General features: G+C 44.3%; 1 long non-coding RNA gene across 1 annotated transcript; it reads right to left on the minus strand.

Moving 5' to 3' along the window:
* Nucleotides 1-8756: 8756 nt before the first annotated feature.
* On the minus strand, nucleotides 8757-12858 carry LOC138793429 (uncharacterized). Its single transcript, XR_011363264.1, has 4 exons — nucleotides 12159-12858; nucleotides 10360-10452; nucleotides 10236-10276; nucleotides 8757-9951 (listed from the first exon to the last, which is right to left on the minus strand). It is a non-coding gene; the product is annotated as an uncharacterized lncRNA (long non-coding RNA).
* Nucleotides 12859-14782: the final 1924 nt, after the last annotated feature.

The raw sequence follows: 14782 nt of genomic DNA on the forward strand, positions 1-14782 counted from the left end.
TGCACATAAGACAACCAGATCTGTGAGATAAGTGCTGAGTAGGAGATAGTTGTGTAGGTAGAGTTGTGCTGAGGTAGAGTAGCAGAGAGGAGGATGCCGTGAGAGTCTCAACCCATGTAGTAATGTGCTCTGCCGAGATGTTGGAGCATACAATAGAATACTTGTAGAAGAAGAAGAACTCCTGTGCCTGTGTATTCACCTTTCCTTAAATCTTCACACTACTTTATGCCCACTAGCCTTGGCCGAACCGTACTAATGGGTGACACAGGCCCCAGACCTTGTTACCTGGGCTGAGCGGAATGCTGAGGGTTCCCTGCTGACACCCGCGCTGCGAGATGGAGTTCATAGGCTACTGCATTTTTGCTCCACCTGGATCAGTTCCTAGCTCTGTAGCTCTATAGTGGATACTGTCCTGCACTGTTACTTCTCCTAATCCACGGTGTGGGTTGAGGTTATCTTTTGGCTGGTCCTCTCCTAAGAGGTTTAACACTGCATAGTGCTTTGTGTGAGTACGTAAGGGAAAGTTAGTGACAGTGTGCTGTCTTGCATCCTACCCATGCGGGGCACTGGCTAAGACTAAACTACGGGGACCTGGCAAGGGCCAGGTCGCGGACATGACCGTTGTGGAGAGCTCTCTAGCTTGCGTCCTCTCTCCACACTGTCCCAAACAGAAAAGCTCTTGCTCCTCCCCCACCCAAGGGACTAACGTCCTCTATAGCGTGTAGGGTGCGCTGTGATTGGGTGAAAAGTGCAACAGAAGTAAGCAGTGTCGGACTGGGATACCTGGGGCCCACCATAGGAAATGATCCTTGGGTCCCAATAAAGCAATATACTGACCCGGCCCTATCCTGGATTCATCTGGATCTGTGATAACTCCCTCGAACTATAACTCTCAGAATACCCTACAATTATGAAGCTTTAATGAAGGGTATGTTGGGAGTTGTAGTTTCAGACAGAACAAACCTTTAATAATTGATTGTTGTGCAGAAGCTTCTGGTGGTGTAATCTGTTACAACCATCAGCCCTAAAGGTCCAGCACTATATGTCTCTACAGTGGCAGCTCATATGTACTACAACTCCAAGCATATCTTGAGGGATGCAGACTATCAGTAAATGCTGGGAGTTGTAGTGCTTGCAGCTGTTGTACCTGGAGGATTCTTGGTGTATTGTATACTGGAGGCTTTGTGGGAGATCAGAATACAGAGTTATGTAGGGGCTCAGTGTGTGGAAGTGACCCCAAAACAGCACTAATATATATATTATCACCATACTGTCATATCATCCATGATAATACTACTACCTCCTTCATCCTCCTGCACCTCCATTATTATACTACTACCCCTCTCATCCTCCTGCTCCTCCATCATCATACTACTACCTCCTTCATCATCCTCCTGCTCCTCCATCATCATACTACTACCTCCTTCATCATCCTCCTGCACCTCCATCATCATACTACTACCTCCTTCATCATCCTCCTGCACCTCCATCATCATACTACTACCTCCTTCATCATCCTCCTGCACCTCCTTCATCATCCTCCTGCACCTCCATTATCATACTACTACCCCTCTCATCCTCCTGCTCCTCCATCATCATATTACTACCTCCTTCATCATCCTCCTGCACCTCCATCATCATACTACTACCTCCTTCATCATCCTCCTGCACCTCCTTCATCATCCTCCTGCACCTCCATTATCATACTACTACCCCTCTCATCCTCCTGCTCCTCCATCATCATACTACTAACCCTCTCATCCTCCTGCACCTCCATCATCATACTACTCCTTCATCCTCCTGCACCTCCATCATCATACTATTACCTCCTTCATCATCCTCTTGCACCTCCATCATCATAGTACTACCCCTCTCATCCTCCTGCTCCTCCATCATCATACTACTACTCCTTCATCCTCCTGCTCCTCCATCATCATACTACTACCCCTCTCATTCTCCTACTCTTCCATCATCATACTACTACCTCCTTCATCATCCTCCTGCACCTCCAAGATCATACTACTACCCATTCATCTTTCTGCCCCTCCATCATCATACTACGCCCTTTATCATCATACTACTACCCCCTTCATCCTCCTGCCCCTCCATCGTATTACTACCCATCCATCATCCTCCTACCCCATCATACTACTACCCCCTTCATCCTCCTGCCCCACCATCATATTACTACCCCTCCATCATCCTCCTACCCCATCATACTACTACCCACTTCATCCTCCTGCCCTTCCATCATCATAGTAGTACCCCCCTCATCCTCCTGCCCTTCCATCATAGTAGTACCCCTCTCATCCTCCTGCCCTTCCATCATCATAGTAGTACCCCTCTCATCCTCCTGCTCCTCCATCATATTACTACCCATCCATCATCCTCCTACCCCATCATACTACTACCCCCTTCATCCTTCTGCCCCTCCAGCATCATAGTAATACCCCCTCACCCTCCTGCCCTTCCATCATCATAGTAGTACCCCCTCATCCTTTTGCCCTTCCATCATCATAGTATAACCCCTCTCATCCTCCTGCCCTTCCATCATCATAGTATAACCCCTCTCATCCTCCTGCCCTTCCATCATCATAGTAGTACCCCCTCACCCTCCTGCCCTTCCATCATCATAGTAGTACCCACTCATCCTTTTGCCCTTCCATCATCATAGTAGTACCCCCTCATCCTTTTGCCCCTCATCAGCATACCAGTACCTCCCTCATCATTCTCCAGCCACTCCATCTGTATTTAAAACAACAAACAGATATACTTACCTCACCTGTTATGTTCCTCTTGTGCCCCAGCGACTCCTCTTCCCACTCTGCTTGAGTGAAAACGAACGCCGGAGGGGGCGGGGCTTCCCGCAGCGGGGGCAGGGCTTCCCGGGACTACCCAGGACATGGTTTTTCCGGGGCTGTCTCCTCAGAGTCGGACAGACACGGCAAAACCATGTATTTATCCTGCTGCAGCTGGGACAGGCAGCGGGAGTGGGGGAGGGGCCCACCGGAGGATTCTCCGGTGCTCCGGTGGCCCAGTCCGACACTGAAAGTAAGAGACAGAAGAGGTGATAAGAGAGGAGAAAGCAGAAATCCTACTGGTTCACAGATTCTGGTACACACAAGCACAATAGGGCCCTATAGGGTCTGGTCCTGTGACAATGGGGTTGCAGGGCCATTCCGTGGCCCCCCTTCTCTGCTTGCGCACGCTTTGCGGGGATTGTGGTTGCTGACCGGCACAGTGATGTTTTTTGGTCAGGGACTCATGTGTATCAGAAGACCTGCACGTGGTACATGAGGCAATATGGTTTGGCCAAATTATATACTAACTTCTGATGTTGGTTTTAAATGTAGCTGAATAAGCTTTCATGTCAGCCATGGGTGCGATGTGCAGCCATTTTTGTTTTTTTGGCTTGTACACAAGCACAATAACCCTTTGCGATCCTTGAGCTGTGCAGCTTCCATATATCAATACATAATATAGCCACATCTAGTGGTAAACTCTTAATACTACTTTAACTGTAAAATGACCACAAAAAGTACAGACTTTTGCGAAGGGTGTGAATAATAGTAACACCCCTAGTGGGACACCACATCTCAGCTTTAATACACACGGTAAAAGAGGAATAGACCAAATATCGTCAGAGAGGGTGCATGGACCGCAGTTTAGTCATATGCATAAGATTGATTTAAACATAGGAAAACTTAAAAAAAATTATGAGTATACTGCAAGACTGCTCGTCATAACAGCCCCTGTTCAATTGTAATACAGTGTAAGGCCATGTTTACATGGCGTATTACACCGGCCACCGGTAACACAGAGCAGCCAGTGCTACTGAAGATCATCACGGCCCATACTGACCTTCATTTCTGCTGAATTTGGATGCATCCAAATGCACTGCTGCGTACAATGGACAGTGCGGCTGGAGCCGCACGCTCTATTGTGTAAACTGACAGGTTCTTTGCGGCTGCTATTCAATAATTAGTGGCTGCAGAAAACTGACATGTCAGTTTTTCTTGCACCCAGATAGAATCCCGGCCGGAGCGTATACGTTCCGGCCGGGATTCCATTCATTACAATAGAACGTGTGTTTGGTATAAATCACAAGGGTGAACATGGCCTAATTCAGTGATGGAAAACAGTTTTGCAAATGTTGAAAACCATATTGAACATTTGTAGCTTGATTTGCATTGCTACAGCACCGCCTATTGGCGACTTTTTGTACTAACATTTTCATTTAATAGATGCCACCAGTACTCAAATGGGAAGGATTCAGTTTCAGAGAAGATTGCCAAACCCAAACAGTGCGACAGGTCTGCTCTACACTAGATACAGTATATTTTAGCTGCCTCCAACCTCCATTGGGGAAGGCATGTAACCCCTATGTGACACTCCCCTAGAACGTCTTACTGGCAATTTCCATACGTCCTCAGCCATTCATCTGCCTGTTACGTCTGATTGAAGAGACTGCATGCTACCGGTCTAAAGACTATTTGCAACCGACTTTAAGATACTGCAGAGTAAATAATATGCTGTGAGTTCCCTAAAATGGTGACTACAGTCAGACAGGGTTATATCTGGTCACCGGGCAGGAGATTTGGGTCTCTGTATCAGACATACTAAGAAAAGAATCAGCCCTAAAAACAACATGATGAGTATCAAAATCTAAACTTGACCCTGGAAAAATAAAGCTTAGATAAAGTTACTGGTAAAACTAATAAACACAAGATGGCGCACTGTTAAAGGGATTATTCGAGATGCAAGTTTGTTGCAAAAACAGCGCCACCCCTGTCCTCAGGTTTTGTGCAGTATTACTATTCAACTCCATTCACTTCAATGAAACAGAGCTGCAAAACCCCACACCCAAACTGAGGACAGGATAGGTGCTGTTTCTGGGAGAAAGCGGCCATGTTTTTCTAAGACTGGATAACCCCTTTAATCTAATTTTCTATAAAACAAGAGAAACAGCCGACACGATGCAATAAGAAATGTCAGCAGGAAGGTCACTTGTGATCTTTACATAAGGTGCCGCACAACAAACGTTCATTTGGATTTAGCATTGCAAATAATGACTACAGAATTAAAGGATTACATGGATTCTTGGGTTGATATTTGCAAATGTAATTATCATTTTCTGCCTTGTGTGCAACCATTCGTACAGATAATACGAGGTTCGGATTGCAAGTGTAACCATATTCTGATGGGAAGTGTGTCCGGAATATAAACTAGGAGCAGCTCCTTGTAGAAAGAAGCACGGGCCACCTCATCCACACCACTCTACCTACCAGTCAAACCCTGGTCGTTCAGCTCACCGGCTCCTACTCTCCAAATGGTGCATGGAAAAACCCGGAACAGGATCAGCATAACGGAAAATAACCTAAATGGAGTAAAAAGGTCACAACTTTCTATATTTCAAACAAGATAATGCAGAGGAACAGACAAAAGCACTGGTTGACGCGTTTCGGCAACACTTGCCTTGATCAACTCTACCTGCGAGCAAACTTCAGAGAAGTGTTCGGGTTCAGCCAGTTGGCCGAACACTCGGCATTCAACTCTCGGCGTCTGAAGAAGTTGGATACTGCTCTCCGGAGTCCTGGAAGACATGGATACAGCCATAGGCCATGCTTTTCTAGCAGCCCTAGGGTGGCATCCAATTTCTCCAGACGCCGGGAGTTGAATACCCAGTGTTCGGGTTTCTGAAAACTTTGCTGAAGTTCTCTTAGCACTACCTACGAGAGCTTCTACAACTCATCCTCAATGTCCTGACCTGTCTAGAACTGGAATTACTATGTTCTTATTGTGTCGTGTGAATTTTCTATGGTTGTGATAGTTGGACAAGAACAAGAGAGACAGGAAACAGATTGACAATTTTGAAGATTGGTGTTAGTGAGGAAAAAGATCTATACCTTCTACAATGACCAGACATGTGTGTTATTGAAGGACCCAGCTCATTGGAAAAGATAACAGCTGAATGGACAAGAATATGAGGAAGATCTCTAAAAAGACGGATGGAAGCCACCTCAACACCCCAATGAAAAGCCTGAAATTCAAAAGACAATACATTCTGGGGATCAAAAACAGAAAGTTGCTGCAGCAAAGCGCAAGTGCCATATAACATTTTAGTTTTTTAAGGGAAATTTTCAAACATTTTATTTAAAAAATTTTTTGAAAAAAAAAAAAAAAATGAGTTTCTTAGCAAACGGTTTGATCAAACTGAATGTACCAACTAACTACTACTGCTAGCCATGGCTGTGTGCAAACTCCATAGTGTGAACAATTGTTATAATAAATGTGCAGGCTGTAATTACATTATGTTTCACATGTGGGGAGGTGTGGCTCCCTCCTTTATAGCTATGCACTTCACCCAGCTCCTGTAGGTGTGTAATGCTACGTTTACACGGAACGATTATCGTGCAAATTTGCATGATAACGATCGAATTTGAAAGATGATCGTACGTGTAAACGCAGCGAACGATCGAACGACGAGCGAGAAATCATTCATTTTGATCTTTTAACTTGTTCTTAAAGGAGAAGTCCGGCCAAAAATTATTTTTGATACGTTGTTACTTATGAAAAGTTATACAAATTTCTAATGTACATTAATTATGGGAAATGCACATATAGGGCTATTTCCCTTAATTTAGTAGATCATAAATTTGCAGTTTCCATTCTTTTTTTTTTTTTTTTGTTATCATGGAAAACACGGCACTTCCTGTTTTCTGACGTTTTTTCTCAAAGAGTCAGAAAACAGGAAGTCCTGTGTATCCCAGGCCATCTGAGTGCTCACAGAGAAAAGGCAGTCATGTGATTGATGGACACATTGAGCCGTGACTCTCTGTACTGGCCGGAATTCCTGTGTTTAGTCAGTTTTTTTTCAAGCAGCACAAGTCAGAAAATCTGCCTGCAGGAAACTGGACGTGGATGCAGTAAGTATAGCTGTTATATAGCTGCCTTCAGGAGACTGGACCTGGATACAGTAAGTATAGCTGTTATATAGCTGCCCTGAGGACACTGGATTTGGATACAGTAAGTATAGCTTTTATATAGCTGCCTTCAATAGACTGGACCTGGATATAGTAAGTATAGCTGTTATATAGCTGCCTTCAGGAGACTGGACCTGGATACAGTAAGTATAGCTGGTATATAGCTGCCTTCAGGAGCCTGAACCTGGATACAGTAATTATAGCTGTTATATAGCTGCCTTCAGGAGACTGGACCTGGATACAGTAAGTATAGCTGTTATATAGCTGCCTTCAGGAGACTGGACCTGGATACAGTAAGTATAGCTGTTATATAGCTGCCTTCAGGAGACTGGACCTGAATTTCTGGTAAGTACAGCTTTGTTTTACAGCATGATAACAACAAAAAAAAAAATAATGAATGTATATTGCAAACTTGCTCTTCATACCAAATCTACTGTTAATTTAGATTTTGATTGTTATAACGACAGTGACCATTTATTGGCTATATTTGGCACCAAAACAGACAATGAATAAAACAGGTCATCAGCCCCTTTAAGCTGCTTCAATGGCTCCTTCTTTGGAAACTAAGCATGGTGTATGGTATAACCCAACATAGCCAAATATTTCGCTTGAAAAAAAACCTACATACATAAAATTGTTGGCTTATCTTGCCAAAATAAATGGGTTTGTCCAACAATGTAAACTTTATGTGAACTAACTAATAGGGGTTGTCAACATTTAATTCTGATTCTGCAAAATGGAACTGTAGATTGGAATAGGATGCAGTGAACTAAATACCCAATCTCAAATCTTCTTGAAACTATCGCTAGCATGCAGTGCTAGACCCTTAGGAGGGAGTGACGTCCTCTGAGGAAAACCTTGTCCGTGCCTAGGATACATTCAGATACACCTTCAGGGTAGTATACCTGAGGCTGGGTACTGAACCCAGTTGGACAAAGCAGCATGTAAGCCTACGTATCCTACTGTAACGCATGGCTGTTCCGAGAAGTCTTGGAAAGTCTGCTCGATCCAGTGCAGGGACATGGGACCTCATACTACCCTAGCAGGACGGGTAACCTGACACTATAGGGCAAAAGGCGGTCAGATCCAAAGTATCTATGTGTGAGTACGAGTATCTTCTGTTGCTTCTCTTCTTAACTACTTAATCCAGGCAGAGGGATGTTCCTCTACTTCACTCTACTCTCACTTCACAAGTCTATTGCAAATACCTACTGCCTACACCTGCAGTTACCAAAAGTGTATTTATCTTGTATTGCACTGATGTTCTTACCAGTAAACCAAGTTCTCCTGGTTAAGTCATTGGACTCTGGTCAATTATTTCTTACACCTGCACCTATACACCAGTTTACATTTCAGTTATCCAAACCTTAAGTGTGGGGCCCGTTTGTCCTGAGGTGGGTTCCAACACCACTCCTGGCCACCATGACAATTGCCCAAGTGACCCTACACCCACGCAGCAGTCACAACACAGCATACGGTATATATATATATATATATATATATATATATATATATATATATATACACACACACACATACACATATAAAATATAGTTCCAATATTATTTATGTGGTGCGGATATCAGCATAATAACAAAACAAAAAAGCCTCTCCTAGCAGTGACCTCCTGGCTCCTGTCAGCATACAGCAAGCTGCTTATTAAATTGCAGAATGAAATGCATTACTTGGAGGATATAGTTGTGTTTTTGCACAGGATTGCGGAATTCTGCATTCATTTTGTGCCACATCTGAATTTCCAAGCAGTGTAAATAGAATTTAGGGTCATGGTTTATTCCCATCTGCATAAATCCTGCTATATGTAAATAATATGGGATTAGCCACACGGTAGGAGATGAGATTGTACAATGCGGTTAGTAATTCATAAAATAGGCTTCAACATATATATTTTTTCATTCTATGCTTTGTGTGGAAGTCATAAATAATCTCATATATATATAATATCGTAGCTTCCTGCAGCAAACACAATCAGGCAATTAAAGTATGGGATTAAAGGGGTTATCCCAAAATGAAAAGTTATCCCCTATACGAAGGGCTAGGGAAAACTAGAGAAAAGGTGGGTGTCTGAGAGCTGGGATCACGAGAATGGAGGACTATTATGTCCAAAGTGTGGCATTAGGCAGTGTGCAAAAGTCCCCAAGTGAATGAAAAGAGGTGGCAAAGCACTACAACACCCAGGGACTGCACCTTTAAACCACATATCTATCTCCCAGAGATAGCAAATTTTGTAAATCCAGAAGAGATAAGCTGAACAAGTGCCCTCCTGCAACAACCGGTCTCTAAGTGGGCCTCTGGCCAGAGCCAATTCAATGTGACTTCCACATCACAATTTATATTGGCCAACACCCTGGTATAGGGAACTGTAGCACAATTCTGGAGGTAACTCAGTTTTGCTAGCCTTGTATCACAAGGAGCAGATAACGCAAGATTCCTTTGCTAGGAACACAGGTAATTAACAATACTGAGGCATGATGGAATAGACAGAGCATGGGTAAGCCAGGATAGGTGGAAGACGAATAAGAAAAGACATACTGGCCCTTTAAATCTAAGAGGGCTGCTGCGCATATCCTAGAGGACAGAGGTGGATCTGCAGCAGCATCCGGTAGCATGGAGCACAGGCTGTGAGAAGCAAGGAAACCAGCGCGTAGCCACTGTTACAGACTGCATGGGGCTCCCCTCCAAGACATCTCAGCAGCTTTTCACCTCAAGTAATTAAAGTTGCATTTGTTCGTCTTTGTGATGGCGAGGAGGGAAGGCGTCACCCAATGCCTGCGAGCCAACTCCTTGTGATATAGATATATGTAACCTATAAATATTACAGATTGCTCAGATGTCCGCTGGCTTTCTGCTTTTGTTTTTCTTCTGCCATGTCGTCTCCTTGCAGTAATTCCACATTTTTTTCTTTCTATATACCCATCCTGATTTTAAAGTGGTGTGTTGCTTTTTGATCCTGTAAGATGTAGATCATAATGAAAAAGTTAAGGCAACTCAATGTACATTATAAAAAAAAACACTGTCGGTACTACGCTTTGTCATTGCAGACCCTGAATTATATGGTGACGCCTGTGGTGGCACAAGAGATAAAATCTGAGAGTTTTCAGCTGTAATAAAGTTGTCTGAATTGGGCTGAAAAAACTAAACATTTTTCTTTCTTTAAAATTTAAACATACAGAGAACTCTGCTGCCATCTAGAGGATGGTTAAGGAATGACCGGTCAATGGAGAGGATATTTACCTGTTATCTGTTCTATGTTGTAAAGGGACCGTGTAGCTCTCCTGATAAGGCAAAAAAAAAAAAAAAAGAAATCCAGATTTGATAATAATCTTTTCCAGAAGACCAAGTGACTTAATATTCTCACCTGTTCTTGTTCCTGCAGTTCTCCTCGCTGCTAGGCGCCCCCACAAACAATGACCCAATGCCAGGGACCGAATCAAGATGCCATACATGAGGACTGCAAGAGACATCAATGTGTTGTCAAGTGTGTATATTACCTTAAAGGGGTAATGCGGCGGTAAAGAATTATTCACAGACTAACACACATTACAAAGTTATACAACTTTGTAATGTATGTTATGTCTGTGAATGGCCTCCTTCCCCGTGTCCCACCACCCCCACCCCGGAAGTGTGGTGCGCTATACATACCTGTCACGTGCCGACAGCAGTCTCCGATCTTCATTCAGTGACATCTTCTTTGGCCAGCCGGCGAACAGCTCCGTCTGTCCCGAATGTCGGCCGCCCTCTGCAACATCATCCGATGCTCAGCCGCGATTGGCTGAGCATAACTGTGCTCAGCCAATCGCGGCTGAGCACAGTTGTGACGCGGCGGAGGGGGGACGAGCGGCAGCGACTCGTCCGTCCGTCCGAAGATGAAGTTTGGCACAAAATGGCGGACGGCCCTAGACACGGATCAGGTAATGTAGAATGCACCAACACTTCCGGGTACACGGGCGGGGGTGGTGGGACACGGGGAAGGGGGCCATTCACAGACATAACATACATTACAAAGTTGTATAACTTTGTAATGTGTGTTATTCTGTGAATAATTTTTTAGCGCCGCACTACCCCTTTAAGGCAGGACTCCAGGATTTTTTCCCCAGTCAATGCACGGTAAGCACCACTATTTTTTGCCACTATTTTTTGAGTGTTGTCTATTTCGCTCCAGCTCTGCTGTGTTCTCTAGAAAATGTACTTTGAATAAAAAAATGCATGAAAATTCTGCATAATGTGAACTGACCCCAATCCACAGTTTAATTGGTTCACCTGGCTGAACTCCAGCAGCCAGCACCACGATTGGGTGAACTGTAGTGATGAAACTTCGCCCCCCCCTCTGTAAAGCCAGAGCCAGAATGAGGTGACATTGAAAGGCCTCGGGCTGCACTGACAACTTATTCGGACTACTGGACCTCCAATGAGGTATATGAAGGCCATTTTAATTCATAAGTCTATTTTGACAGCTGCATCTAAATGGCAAAGGTGATTGCTCGTGCCGGCTATTGGCGGCGGCTCCCAGCTGCTGACCAAGCAGTTGCCACAGCATTTAGTGACATGCTTTACAGCAAGCCTCATGGACATACAGTAAATGACAACAGACAAACTCTGCCTCCTTGAGATGAATGTGAGACAATACGGTGAGAACTCTGTGACCTTTGAAGAGGTTATTCCACAGGGAGCTGCTAATGTCTTACTATCATTACCATCTACCGGTGTCTCATGTCACTGTGATGCTGTACAGATCACTTTACAACAGCCTCCTCATTATCATTACAGACAGAACAGGATAATAATATTTATTTGTATAGCGCCAACAGATTCCGCAGCGCTACACACAGGAAGTCTAAACTTAGTTTTAGACCTAGTGAAGAGAGTCATTTTAAAATATAGAAGATTATGCTCTCTGCTGCCACCTCTGTCCATGTCAGAAACTATCCAGAGTAGCAAATCCCCATAGAAAACCTCTCCTGCTCTGGACAGAGGTGGCAGCAGAGAGCACTGTGTCAGACTGGAAAGAATACACCACTTTCTGCAGGACATACAGCAGCTGATAAGTACTGGAAGACTTGAGATTTATAAATAGAAATAAATTACAACTTACAAATAAAAACTTTTTTTTTACTTGAGTACCCCCTCAGAAATATCACATTATGCTTACCATCTTACCATTTGCAGTGTGTTGCTGTACTGTTTGCGTCTGTATTTCAGCCATCATAGTGTGCACATTTTATTTTTATTTTTTTTTACATTGTTAGGCATTGGCATTGTTATGAATGCAGTCAGTCCCATACACTCTTAATAAAAGCTGCTTTCCCATTTGATTTGAAGAAAAGTCAATAAGCCTGGACTTTTTAGATGGGAAGGATTTCACAAATCACCGTAGGACCCAAGTTTTCCTGCCAAGCTTCCTTACCTGGCTGACATCTCTGACCGCCGTAATACACCAGGCCTGTCACTTCGGGGCCCAGAAACAAACATCCTGATACGTAGTGACAAGGTCAATGGCTTCCTGAACAAACGTCTTCTCTGGGGAGAGGAGGTTACTAGTGGTGAGATTTGTAGGTTTCCGCTGCTAGAGTTGGATTTAGAAGAAGCAGAAAAGACGATAGAGACGTCAGGGCTGAAATATTTCTCAACATCTCTCGGCTCTTCACAAGCAATTTTCAGATTTTATTTAGTATAAGCTGTAAAAACACCTTCTACGGGTATTCTGGCAGAGTTAGGTCCCTTCACACGTCCAGAAAAACCATCCGGATTTGCTATCTGGAAATCTGGACGGATTTTCAGACGCATAGACTTTCATAAGTCACGGACACCCCTCCGGATTTTTCCACAAGGGTGTCCATTTCGGTAAATAGAACTGAATTTTTTATAACTGGTCCTATTTTCATCCGGAATTCCGGCATGGACACCCCCATAGAAGTCTATGGGGGTATAATCACTGGTGAGAGAAGAGGACTCGCAGCAGCCGGCGGACGTGAGCGCGCCCGATTTGAACGGCACCGCGGGACGTGAACTGACCGACGGGAACGGGACGCCGATCATCTTCTGTAAGTATACATGACAGCGGCTACCCGGGGGGCCGAAAAAAAAAAAGAAAGTGAACTGCTTCTTTAATAAAAGTTTAAATCACCCCATTCTATTAACATATTTGGTATTGATGCGTGCGTAAACGCCCGAACTATCAAATTACCACAGTCCTGGTTTTGTACGTGAAGAGAAGTGAAAAACTGCTGATTTTTAGTCCAGCAAATCCAGAAAATTTGTAATAAAGAGTTTTCAAAACGTCACATATGTGCAATCAAGGTACCGAAAGAAAGTACAGATCATGGCGCAAAAAATAACGCCTCACTCAGCCCCAGTGCTCCAGACGGCCTTACTAGACCCAGGATTAAACTACAAACTGCACGGAGAAAGCGCAGAGTATGATGCTGATAGTTGCCATTTAAAGGGGTTGTCCGGCGATAAAAAATTATTCACAGAATAACACACATTACAAAGTTATACAACTTTGTAATGTATGTTATGTCTGTGAATGGCCCCCTTCCCCGTGTCCCACCACCCCCACCTGTGTACCCGGAAGTGTGGTGCGCTATACATTACCTGTCACGTGCCGACCACGGTCTCCGATCCTCAGCAGTGACGTCTTCTTCGGGAGGCCGGCGGATCTTCCCGAGTGCCGGCCGCCCTCTGCAGCGTCATCCGAAGCTCAGCCGCGATTGGCTGAGCATAACTGTGCTCAGCCAATCGTGGCTGAGCGGCTGATGACGCTCCTACGTCATCAGCTGCTCAGCCGCGATTGGCTGAGCACAGTTATGCTCAGCCAATCGCGGCTGAGCTTCGGATGACGCTGCAGAGGGCGGCCGGCACTCGGGAAGATCCGCCGGTCTCCCGAAGAAGACGTCACTGCTGAGGATCGGAGACCGTGGACGACACGATATGCGGTGAGTATAATGCACCACACTTCCGGGTCTAGCGTGGGTGGGGGGAAACACGGGGAAGGGGGCCATTCACAGACATAACATACATTACAAAGTTGTATAACTTTGTAATGTGTGTTATTCTGTGAATAATTTTTTATCACCGGACAACCCCTATAAAGAGGAAATCTGGGGGGTGGGGGGGCTGTCATCTTCTCCTGGGTATGTCATGACCTGGGATCCACATCACAGACTGGTGGGATTAAGCCTCCTATTACAATGAGCGATTTTTAACGACTAACGATCGCAAACGAGATTGTTTATCTTTAACCTGAAATCGTTCACCATATTACACAGAACGATGGTCGTTAGTTACAATCGTTATTACAATCGTTATTATGATCGTTTATTCCTTCTGATCCCAGAAAAACAATAAATACTGCGCCATTACACTGAACGATTAGTGAAAAAATGCTTGAGCGAACGAATGTGGAATTACAGCGAACGATTAACGACAATTTTAGATTCAGATCTAAATAAACGATCAACAACATACGAACGATTTTTCGATCGTTGCCTGCAATTACACAGAATGATTATCGTTTAAATTCGAACGGTTTAATGATTTTTCGCACGATAATCGTCCCGCCCCAGACACTGACTGGCTGAGCGAGGCAACGCAGGGACGAGTGGCGGGATCCACACAGAGTTAGGCTATGTTCACACTACATCAAAAACACAGCCGTATTTCATAACAATGGCCGTATTTGCGCTAATAACAGCCGTTATTTGGCAAATAAAACCTGTTGTTTGCGAAAATATGGCCGTTGTTTTTTACGTAGTGTGAACCCAGCCTCAGGCAAAAAAAAA

The sequence above is a fragment of the Dendropsophus ebraccatus genome, chromosome 5, assembly GCF_027789765.1.
Source record: "Dendropsophus ebraccatus isolate aDenEbr1 chromosome 5, aDenEbr1.pat, whole genome shotgun sequence".
Taxonomy (NCBI): Eukaryota; Metazoa; Chordata; class Amphibia; order Anura; family Hylidae; genus Dendropsophus; species Dendropsophus ebraccatus.